The following is a 10,000-nucleotide window of genomic DNA, read 5'->3' on the forward strand; positions in this document are numbered from 1 at the left end:
TAAACGCGCAGTTCCTCAATTGTCTCGCTAACATTAGCCAAGTCACTTAACGATAGTCCCTATGCTCTTACACAAGTATCTATGTACTTCCTAAGGACGTACAATTCTATGCAGTCGTAAAGGCTCCACAAAGGTCAGGTGGTTTTGTTTAGCTGAAGGAATCTTCTTCATAAGGCCCAAGGATCTTCTTTGACTTCTTTGCGATGATTCGTTTGTTCCTACGCACGTGCTTCCAATTCCCTTCACTCAAGCGGTATCATTCCTGCAGACACGACAAGAAACTACTCGAGAATTGCCATACAGGCAACACGTGATGGTATTCGTTGTACACAGTCTCCAAAGGAGTGAGGGAGTGAATTGAGGATTTGTGTAAGTAGAGAACAGACGCGTATAGGTCTGCGCTCACTCACGAACTTTTTATAGAGAAATTTCATGCGCTGAAGTCGTGACGATTACGCGACGTAGAAATGTTATAGCGGAAGAGATGTTCTATTGATAAAACTCACCCTCCAACACTCACGCAGTGGGAAGTGAGAAACCCCTGGTTGGGCAATGCCCTGTCTGTTGCAGTGCAGTAAGTTGCAGTACAGTTTGTTTTTTTTTTTTTTTTTTTCTTTTTTTTTTTTTTTTTTTTTTAGGCCGACGTCGGGTTTCCACCCCGCCTGTCCAGGACTGCTGAGAACCCACGCAACAAGCCCGCAGTGGATCCCGGGGAATCGAACTCACGACCACCTGATCATGTGTTCAAGACGGTATCTACACGGGTCACATTCTATCAATATTCAATCAATATTCAACAAAAGTCTACTTTCTATCTTCACGTTCCATTAGACATTGATTACAATTCATAGTTATATTATACAGCCTGTAATTTGAAATGTTTTCTAACACCTCATACACGGGTGTAGTATTAAACGAATACAATGGACGACTTGTTCATCAGAGTCCCGTTATAAAAAAAAATCCGCACTGCCGATCTTATGAGGCCAAACGAGGCAAAAGCGAATTTTCGGTTTGAATTGGACTGATTTGGTTGAAATAATTGGGACTTTGTCTTCGAATAAAGGGCCTCTCATACTTTACATCTGTTCAGCTAATAGCATTTCAGCTTTGGCCACAGTCGATATCAATACATTGCTGGACACTAACACCTTTCCTCCTCCTTCTCCTCCTCCTTCTCCTCCTTCTCCTCCTCCTTCTCCTCCTTCTCCTCCGCCTTCTCCTCCTCCTTCTCCTCCTCCTTCTCCTCCTTCTCCTCCTTCTCCTCCTCCTTCTCCTCCTCCTTCTCCAATAAACATACTTCAAAGACAACTCTTTGAACTGATTGCAGGTATTTATTGCCCATTAGCCCTTTCCTTACCAAAAAAAAATTGTATACGGTGACGAATTAATTACCCCGGTATCTAGAATAAAGAGATGAATATACGCCTCAATACAGAAAAAGTTAAAGAAATGAGTGTGATGAAATCTATTCAGGAATTTCCGTCATCTTGACGGCTTGAGTGGCTGCTATCATAAGACAAGTTCATCAGCTCCTGTCTGTGGCTGAAGTTCCCAGACTAATTTTTCTGAAGCCTTCAGGCGCTGAATCACCAAGCGTGACTGGCTGCAGATCAAGCAACATTTATGAGACCCTGTGTAAGCAATGAATTAATATGAAAGTAGTATGACTATTCTACTGCTTTGTCAATTCCTTCAGTAACGTGATGTCATTTGTGGATTTTATTTTGGCAAAATGTTGAGGGCATCTGGTTTCGGACAGACCACGCTTCACATTTGTCAGTTGCAGCAAGTTTTTTGTTTAATTATTTATTCTATTTATTTATTTATTCTATTTATTTATTTATTCTATTTATTTATTTATTTATTTATTATATTTATTTATTTATTTATTATTATTGTTATTTTATTATTATTATTATTATTATTATTATTATTATTATTGTTATTATTATTATTATTATTATTATTATTATTATTATTATTACTATTATTATTATTATTATTATTATTATTATTATTATTATTTTTTTTTTTTTTTTTTTTAGGCCGACGTTGGGTTGCCTCCCCACCAGGCCAGGACTGCAGAGAACCAACGCAGCAAGCTTGCATTGGGTAACTAAATCCAAATTAATTCAACTGGTTAAGTCAAAGTACCGTTTTCTTACTTCGAAGCCAGTAGGAATGTTTGTGGAAAATAAAGCCACCGATATATCATTTTCTTTTCAATTGTACGCTTCACTCGAGATGAGCGGAATATCATGCTTAATATTTTCTAACATATTACATTTGAACTGTCTTACAAATGTTAACTTGAGTGAATATTGTAAAGATATGCAAGATCAAAGAATAGCTCTAGAATATTATGAGGAGATTTAAAGTTTCTTATGAGAAAAAACTACTAGACCTAAATTAATCAGGAAAGATGACTAATCAGAGGGATAAAGTCGGTTTTTGGTGACTGGGGGCTATTGAGAGACAAAACTTACCACCAACATACCACCATACCACTACCACCACCACCACCGCAACCACCACCACCACCATCGCATCGTATCATTACAACATAAATTTAAGATCATTCACCGTGTCGCTATCATGATTACTTTCGGTAATGTTGCTATTCTTTCTAGCATTATCATAAACACATCACTAAGAGTTGACTTTCTATATAGTCCCCTGCCGCCCCCGCACGCCCCTTTTCTTACATGACGTCATCGCGGGCGTAACTGTTACGCCCGCATTCTGGCGGTTACGCTCGCAGCGTCACGGCGAAGACGTGGAGTACCGAGCAAGGTTGGGTTATGAATGTCTACATAACCCTTTCATAGCGTACGCACTTGAACGTACGCAAATGTGCACACGAACAAACAAACAAACACACACACACACACACACACACACACACACACACACACACACACACACACACACACACACACACACACACACACTTTGTCATAGTTTGTGCCCGGGGGGGGGGGGGCTTACATGTACGTACCAGCATTCTGGCCAGCGGCGTATTGGTGGAACACAGTCTAAGTTTGATTCATTCATAGTTGTCGGGTGGGAGTGAGAGAACATATTTGTTCACAATGATGATAAACAAAAGCTGGTGTATTTATTTAGAAAAAAAGAACGACGAAAAGTGAATGACTTGTATAAAATTAGTGGTGCGTTTAGAATAGAAGTAATCCGGTTTTACTCCTACTCAAAGATAAGATGATATAATATCACAAGAGGATATGCTCAGGGTTAAGACTCATGGTAAGAGGGGTTAGTATTCTTAGAATGCGTGACAGACTAAATCACAAATATAAATACTCATAAGGCCTTCCCTTGTAGATCTGGCAGTGTCAAAGAATGAGTGCGTAAGTGATTACAGTTTCCTGTGTTGAAGGGACTAGAGGACAGACGGCGTAAGAGTACCAACTCTCTCCTTCCTGTCTCCTTGCGCCCTCCCACTCGTATTCAAGCAGTCAAGTGATTTTGCGCATTCAGACCAAAGAGAGGAATGTCTGTCGAGCAGGGAAGGGAGGAGGCAGAAGATAGGGATGAATGGAGAATGGCTATGTATAATACAGAGTTGCGTGTATTTGGTGAGGTAGCCCTTTGAAGATAATCTAAGACAGAGAGCAACTAATATTAATAAATTTGGTTGATTTATATATTTGAATCTAATAAAAGGTTTATTCTATACTTCATATGTGTTGACATATTCAAAATACCCTACTTGAACTTGAATCTTTTGAATATACAATCAAGGAGCTGGCCCCGGGGCATTAGCAAACTGCACGCCACTGCACAGTACTACAGATGGCTTGATTACAAAGGATTACAAAGGCGGAGCATGCCGACAGGGGACCTTTTGATCCATATCTAGGTCGGATGCGAAAAAAAATCATATTAATAATAAAACAATAAATAAAAACTATAATAATGTAAATAACAAATAGAATACATAAATAAATGCATAGGTATAGTTAAATAATAAACAAACAGGTAAATAGTAAATAATAATAAATTGACATATAACTAATAATAAATGCAAAGACAGCTCATTCCTCTACTACCAGTTCACTTCAAACCTAATCACAACAACATTTTTCATTGCGGAAATAATCATAATATTATATGAAATAAACAAATCAACATACAATAACAAACATCTCACATCACATCAGCACCCCGAAACTACATTCCAAGTTCTCAATAATTTACCAAACCACATATTGTTAAGTATACTGAATATACACCATCCAATATGAACAGCCACACAAACTGCAGATATGAAACAAAAAATACTTGAACAACTTTCCAACCTAAATGTAATAAACGCCATAAAAGGCATTAATTGACAACGCTATCCTCCAAAAATAACAATATGGTCACCGCCACTCCAATAACAAATAACCTAAATAACACCAAGTAACAAACAAAAACATCCATCAACTACTGGAGAACTTTGAGCAACAGGGGAATGTCTGTTGAGCAGGGAGGAGAGAAGGCAGGAGATAGAGGCGAGTGGAGAATGGCTATGTATAGATGATATTGTAATGCAAGAAAGGGATGGGGTGGGGAGTAGGAAGAGGTTATGTAGGAATGATATTTTGAAGCAGCTCGAAAGGATTTCTCCCCGTCTTCTCTTTTTCTGCATGAAGGGACGGAGAGAGGGGTCGCCGATTAAGTGAAGCGGCCTTGCTGTGGATGTTTTGTAGCATGCTGCATTGCTTCTGACCCAAGGCAGTGGGCGGGATACAGGGATGACCCGTCATCCATGAGGAGCTAAGATGAGAGGAGGGAAAGTGTGGTGGAGGAGAGTGGAATGGGTAGGAGTGGGATGGGTGGAAGTGAGTACTTGCTTTTTGACATGGCTACCTCACCTGTAAGGTGGAAAAACACCTTTGGTATATACAATAAAGACATTATTATTATTGTTGTCGCTATCATTATTATTGCTATAATTATTGTTATCGTTGTTATTTATATCATTATCCTCATCAACATCATCCCCCTCCTCCTAATGAACGCACGTAGTTTATTAATTTTGTCTATCAGATTATTACATTCCTTTCAGACCCTAGAGTTTTCCTGTTTGTTTATTATTTAACTATACCTATGCATTTATTTATGTATCTTATTTGTTATTTACATTATTATAGTTTTTATTTTTTATTTTATTATTTTTTTTTTCGCATCCGACCTAGATATGGACCAAAAGGTCTCCTGTCGGCATGCTCCGCCTTTGCAATCCTTTGTAATCCTTTGTATTTCCAGTAGTTTGTAGGCTTTCTTTAATCCAGTTTTATTTCAGTCAACCCAATATTACTGTCAACACATTGTTTTAGCCTTTTTTATGCTTCTTTATAAACCTTTTCATCCTGTTAACTTAGAAATATCTCCCCTGTGATTTAGTTTACTGTTTGATTGTATAGGAGTTTAGACACACCTTTGAATCTATCAATAGATAGATAGATAGATAGATAGACTTTATTTGGCAATAAATCAATGTACATGAAGTGCAAATAATGACAAGAACACATAGTTCGAAATAATAAATGTAAATTGCCGAGGATAACACAAAAAGCATGAACGCTTATTTCCATTGAGGTCCTCATCAGGTAATTTTTCTACATTAAGTCACACGGACAAACATACATAGGGGGTTGAGGGGACCAGAGACACTCATGAGTAATACCAGTCAGTACACATATGACACATAAACATTGTTATAGTTTTGCTAATATTACTGAAATGTTTGTACACATAGGAACATTGAGTCCAAATATTTGAGCACCATTCAAAAGGAACATTGCATTAAGCAAAGGAACAACAAAATAATGTTAAACTTACACAAAACCGTATGAGTGAGTATTATATCGGAGTAGTACCATTAATAATACACTGCATTTTTCTACATCTGTATCAACATGTATGAATGAGTGCTATATCAGAGTAGGACCATTAATGATATACTACAATATTCTACATCTGTAACAACATGTAGTTATAGTGAATCCTACACTGCAGCTAGGGTTACCTATTAATTAAATCTAACATTTTACCTGAATCTCAGGACGGAGTGGGCAATTACTATGAGTAGTACATTATAACCTGAAGCACCAGAGGTAGGGTACAGGGGACCAGTACTCGAATGAGTAAAACAACAAGGAGAATGAGGAAAGAGGTCAGATCATAACTGTTCTCGGAACCTACCTGAGACATATGCCATATTATGGCTGGCAAAACAAAGGTGGAAACCAATTTGTAAACATCAATCATTGTTATGCTGAACTAAACTTCTGAAAAAAGGGGGGGAGGGAGGTCAGAAACAGTTATGAGTGAACGCAGATATGGATGGTATTACTCATGGATTCAGGTATCCCTCACTAAGCTAGTAGTACACAAAATCAAGGCTGTTCTCTGTCCATAGCTGAGACATATAGTAACCCTTGACTTTTTTCTTGAAGGTAACCTTGCTATTTGTCTTCTTAATGGACACAGGTAGTGAGTTCCATAGTTGAGGTACAATAAGACTCTTGACTGTTCCGGGTTCGGTTCCCAGCCGATAATGTAAAATTACAGCTCACATATGAGGGAGCAGAATTATGAACGACATTGTAAACCTGGTTTAGTTTCAGCTGCTGGACACGATATTTTACTCGTAACATTCCTACCTTGCTAAATTCTTCAATACCAATATGACTACGTTGAGGTAGGTTTAGTATGAATCTAATTATCTTATTCTGTGTAACCTGAAGCCGGGACTGGTTTTTTCTGCTCAAACTACTGTACCAAGAGCTACAAGCGTAATCGAAGTGATGTTGTAACAGGGCTGAGACCAGAAGCTTCTTTGTTTCCAGATCAAAATTTCTGGCTTTTCTGTACAAAAATTTGACTTTATGTGAACACTTGGAAACAATCTTATCTGTTATAGCATTCCCTGAGAGGGACTGATCTAAGGGTATTCCAAGATAGGTTACTTCTTGTTTTGACTCCAAGACATTAACCCCACATCTGACCTGTACATCGCTGCGTTTCCTGAGGTTGGGTTTGGATGCGAAGACAATACTTTCCGTTTTACCGAGGTGTAAGGACAGCCTATTATCTATGAGCCAGTCCTGGACCGATGACAGTTCGACACTCAGTTTTTCCTCTGCCTCAACTGGGTCCCTACCTGAGACAATTAGAGCGGAGTCGTCTGCAAATAGCAGTAACTTACAGTTCACCGCACCTGGCATGTCGTTAATATAGATCAGGAACAGTAGCGGTCCTAGAATTGAACCTTGTGGTACACCACAAGTTATCTCTCTGTCATCTGAGCGGGCTTCATTTACCTGTACTAGTTGATTGCGACCTGTAAGGTAGGACTTGAACCAGCCAATATTCGCCACTCCTAATGCCTGAAGTTTTTTTAATAGAATATCATGGTCCACTGTATCAAATGCCTTTTGAAGATCCAACAAGACTAAACCCGTGTAATTACCTCTGTCGCATTCCTGTTTTATCAGATCGTAAAGGTATATTAAGCTGGTGTCTGTTGAGTAGTTCGTTCTAAAACCAGATTGCATACCGTATAGTAGATTACGTTCCCTGAGGTAGGTATCTAACTGATTGTATACGGTACGTTCCAAGACCTTCGAAATAATACCTAGAATTGAAACAGGCCTGTAGTTACCTGCCTCAGTTTTTGCGTTTTTCTTGTAAAGAGGTGTTACCCGAGCCCTTTTCATGTCGCTTGGGATAAATCCTGAACCAATAGACAAATTTATTATGTGGGTTATTGGGGGAGTAATAATTGAGGCTCCATCCTTAACAAACCTCGCAGGAATGTCATCTAACCCTGTAGCCTTATTGGCACTTATGCTAGCCAGTAATTTAAACACTTCTTTTTGAGTGGTCTTATGCAGTTTGAAACATTTTGAGGACTTGTCCTTATAATACTCCTGAACGTACCTCTGCCCAAACTTCCCAGAACCTGTAGGGAGGGATTTAACTAGTTTTGTGGCAATGGTTGTGAAAAAGGTGTTGAAGTGATTGGCTATGGTGTTCCTATCAGAGTTGAGCTCACCGTTTTAAAGTTCCTCTCTTACTCTACGAATTCTCCTGTAATCACTTCTTCCTTATTTTTCCTCATTTTTCCTCCCCTCCCTTTGGTATATATTTTTTAACACCCAAGATGTTAAAAAATTTCATTTCTATCATCATATACTATTTCATCTATCGCATCTCCGGACTTTGTATCCACCGTCTCCCAAATGTATATCGACATTTCTTCGTACCTTGGCTTCAACTAAACAAAGATTTTTAGTTCAATTTATTAACAGGTAACCAATAATTTCCGAACTGGTCAATATCAGTTTGTCCACATTTGCATTTGCCACTTTTAATTTCCTTGCGTTGTCTCCAATACAGTGTCCCTCTCATCTTTCTTATCACTTCCTCAGTTTCTGGTTTAAAACTGAAGAAAAAAAATCTTGCCTCTCTTGTTCAGGTTTGCTCTCAATCTTTACCTTGGCTTCTTTTACAGACTCATATGTTATCTCTAGCTCTTCTTAATTAGTATACTTCCTTAACCAAATATTCTTAATTTTATCTTTGCCTGCACATTTTCAAGAATTAGTAATTACCTTGTTTATTTTATTTTGTGACCTTATTTTTAACGAACGTACTGACCTAACCTAACTAAATTTTACAGCCTGATGATGCACGTTTGAGTCGTTTTCCACAATCATGGGTACAATTTCTCTGGTATTTTGCAATTCTCATTCCATCATTTTCATCCATAAAGTAATATAGGCTTCTTCACAGCTTACGATTAATGAGACGCTTCTCTTTATTGAAAACCTACATGGCATAAGGTTTTCTTTTCTTAAAAACGTCTGTCGTCTTTTCTCCCATATTATTAATTTATTTCTTTTATGCTGATGTATAGCCTATTTAAAGTTGACTGATTCAATTCCCTGATTTTATCAAATTTTAACTTAACCCTGGTATAATATTCCCTCATTTTTGCGTGTACGTGTGTGTGTGTGTGTGTGTGTGTGTGTGTGTGTGTGTGTGTGTGTGTGTGTGTGTGTGTGTGTGTGTGTGTGTGTGTGTGTGTGTGTGTTTGTTTGTGCGTGTGACACAATGAACCACACCCTCTTGTGTACACTACTTTAAAAAACAAGAATTCACCAAAAGATCCTTGCAATTCTGAAACATTTTTACGGTGTGATGCAAACTGACGTCGTTCAAGGTCATGTACGTGCACCTGGTCTTTTAATTCTATTTGTATTTTTTGAGTAATTTTCTTTTATTTTTATCGATTTACGTTCTATGTGGCATCAACCAATCTTAGCCTTTTTCCAGGGACGCTGTGAAAAAAAAATTATATTAATAATAAAATAATAAATAAAAACTATAATAATGTAAATAACAAATAAAATACATAAATAAATGCATAGGTATAGTTAAATAATAAACAAACAAGTAAATAGTAAATAATAGTTCAGTACTAAACATTGTCATCTAACTCTAAATGCTTATATGCATGTTTCTGTTTATGTGACATGTGGGTATTTATGTGACATTTGGCTTGGTTGTGTACATGTTACAACGAGAGGAAGACAACGAAAGAGATGGATGGTGACGTGAAGATATTAGCGACACAACATGCCAACTATTGAAGAAATAGATGATGAAGAAATCTTCGATGATGTTAATTAAGTTCTACGGTTACATTTGCTCTTTGAAACGCTTTTTATCTTTATGTCTATATCTTTTATGATTATCTTATCCAAATTGTGTCTGACCATTCTTCCTACTGATACCTTAACATAGTCCTCTTTGTTTATAAAATGCTTTCTTATAAAGCATTTAACCATGAAGATTAAATCTAGACAATTTGGTTAATTTTCTAGTTATGGTAATGAAATATTGAATAGTAAAAATAGAATAGAATTGAAGGAAAAGGAGCTCTGTGGAATAAAAATCCACCAGAGCAGTGGAATGTATG

Source organism: Oratosquilla oratoria, chromosome 6, assembly GCF_046742065.1.
Source record: "Oratosquilla oratoria isolate Oo_2021 chromosome 6, ASM4674206v1, whole genome shotgun sequence".
Taxonomy (NCBI): Eukaryota; Metazoa; Arthropoda; class Malacostraca; order Stomatopoda; family Squillidae; genus Oratosquilla; species Oratosquilla oratoria.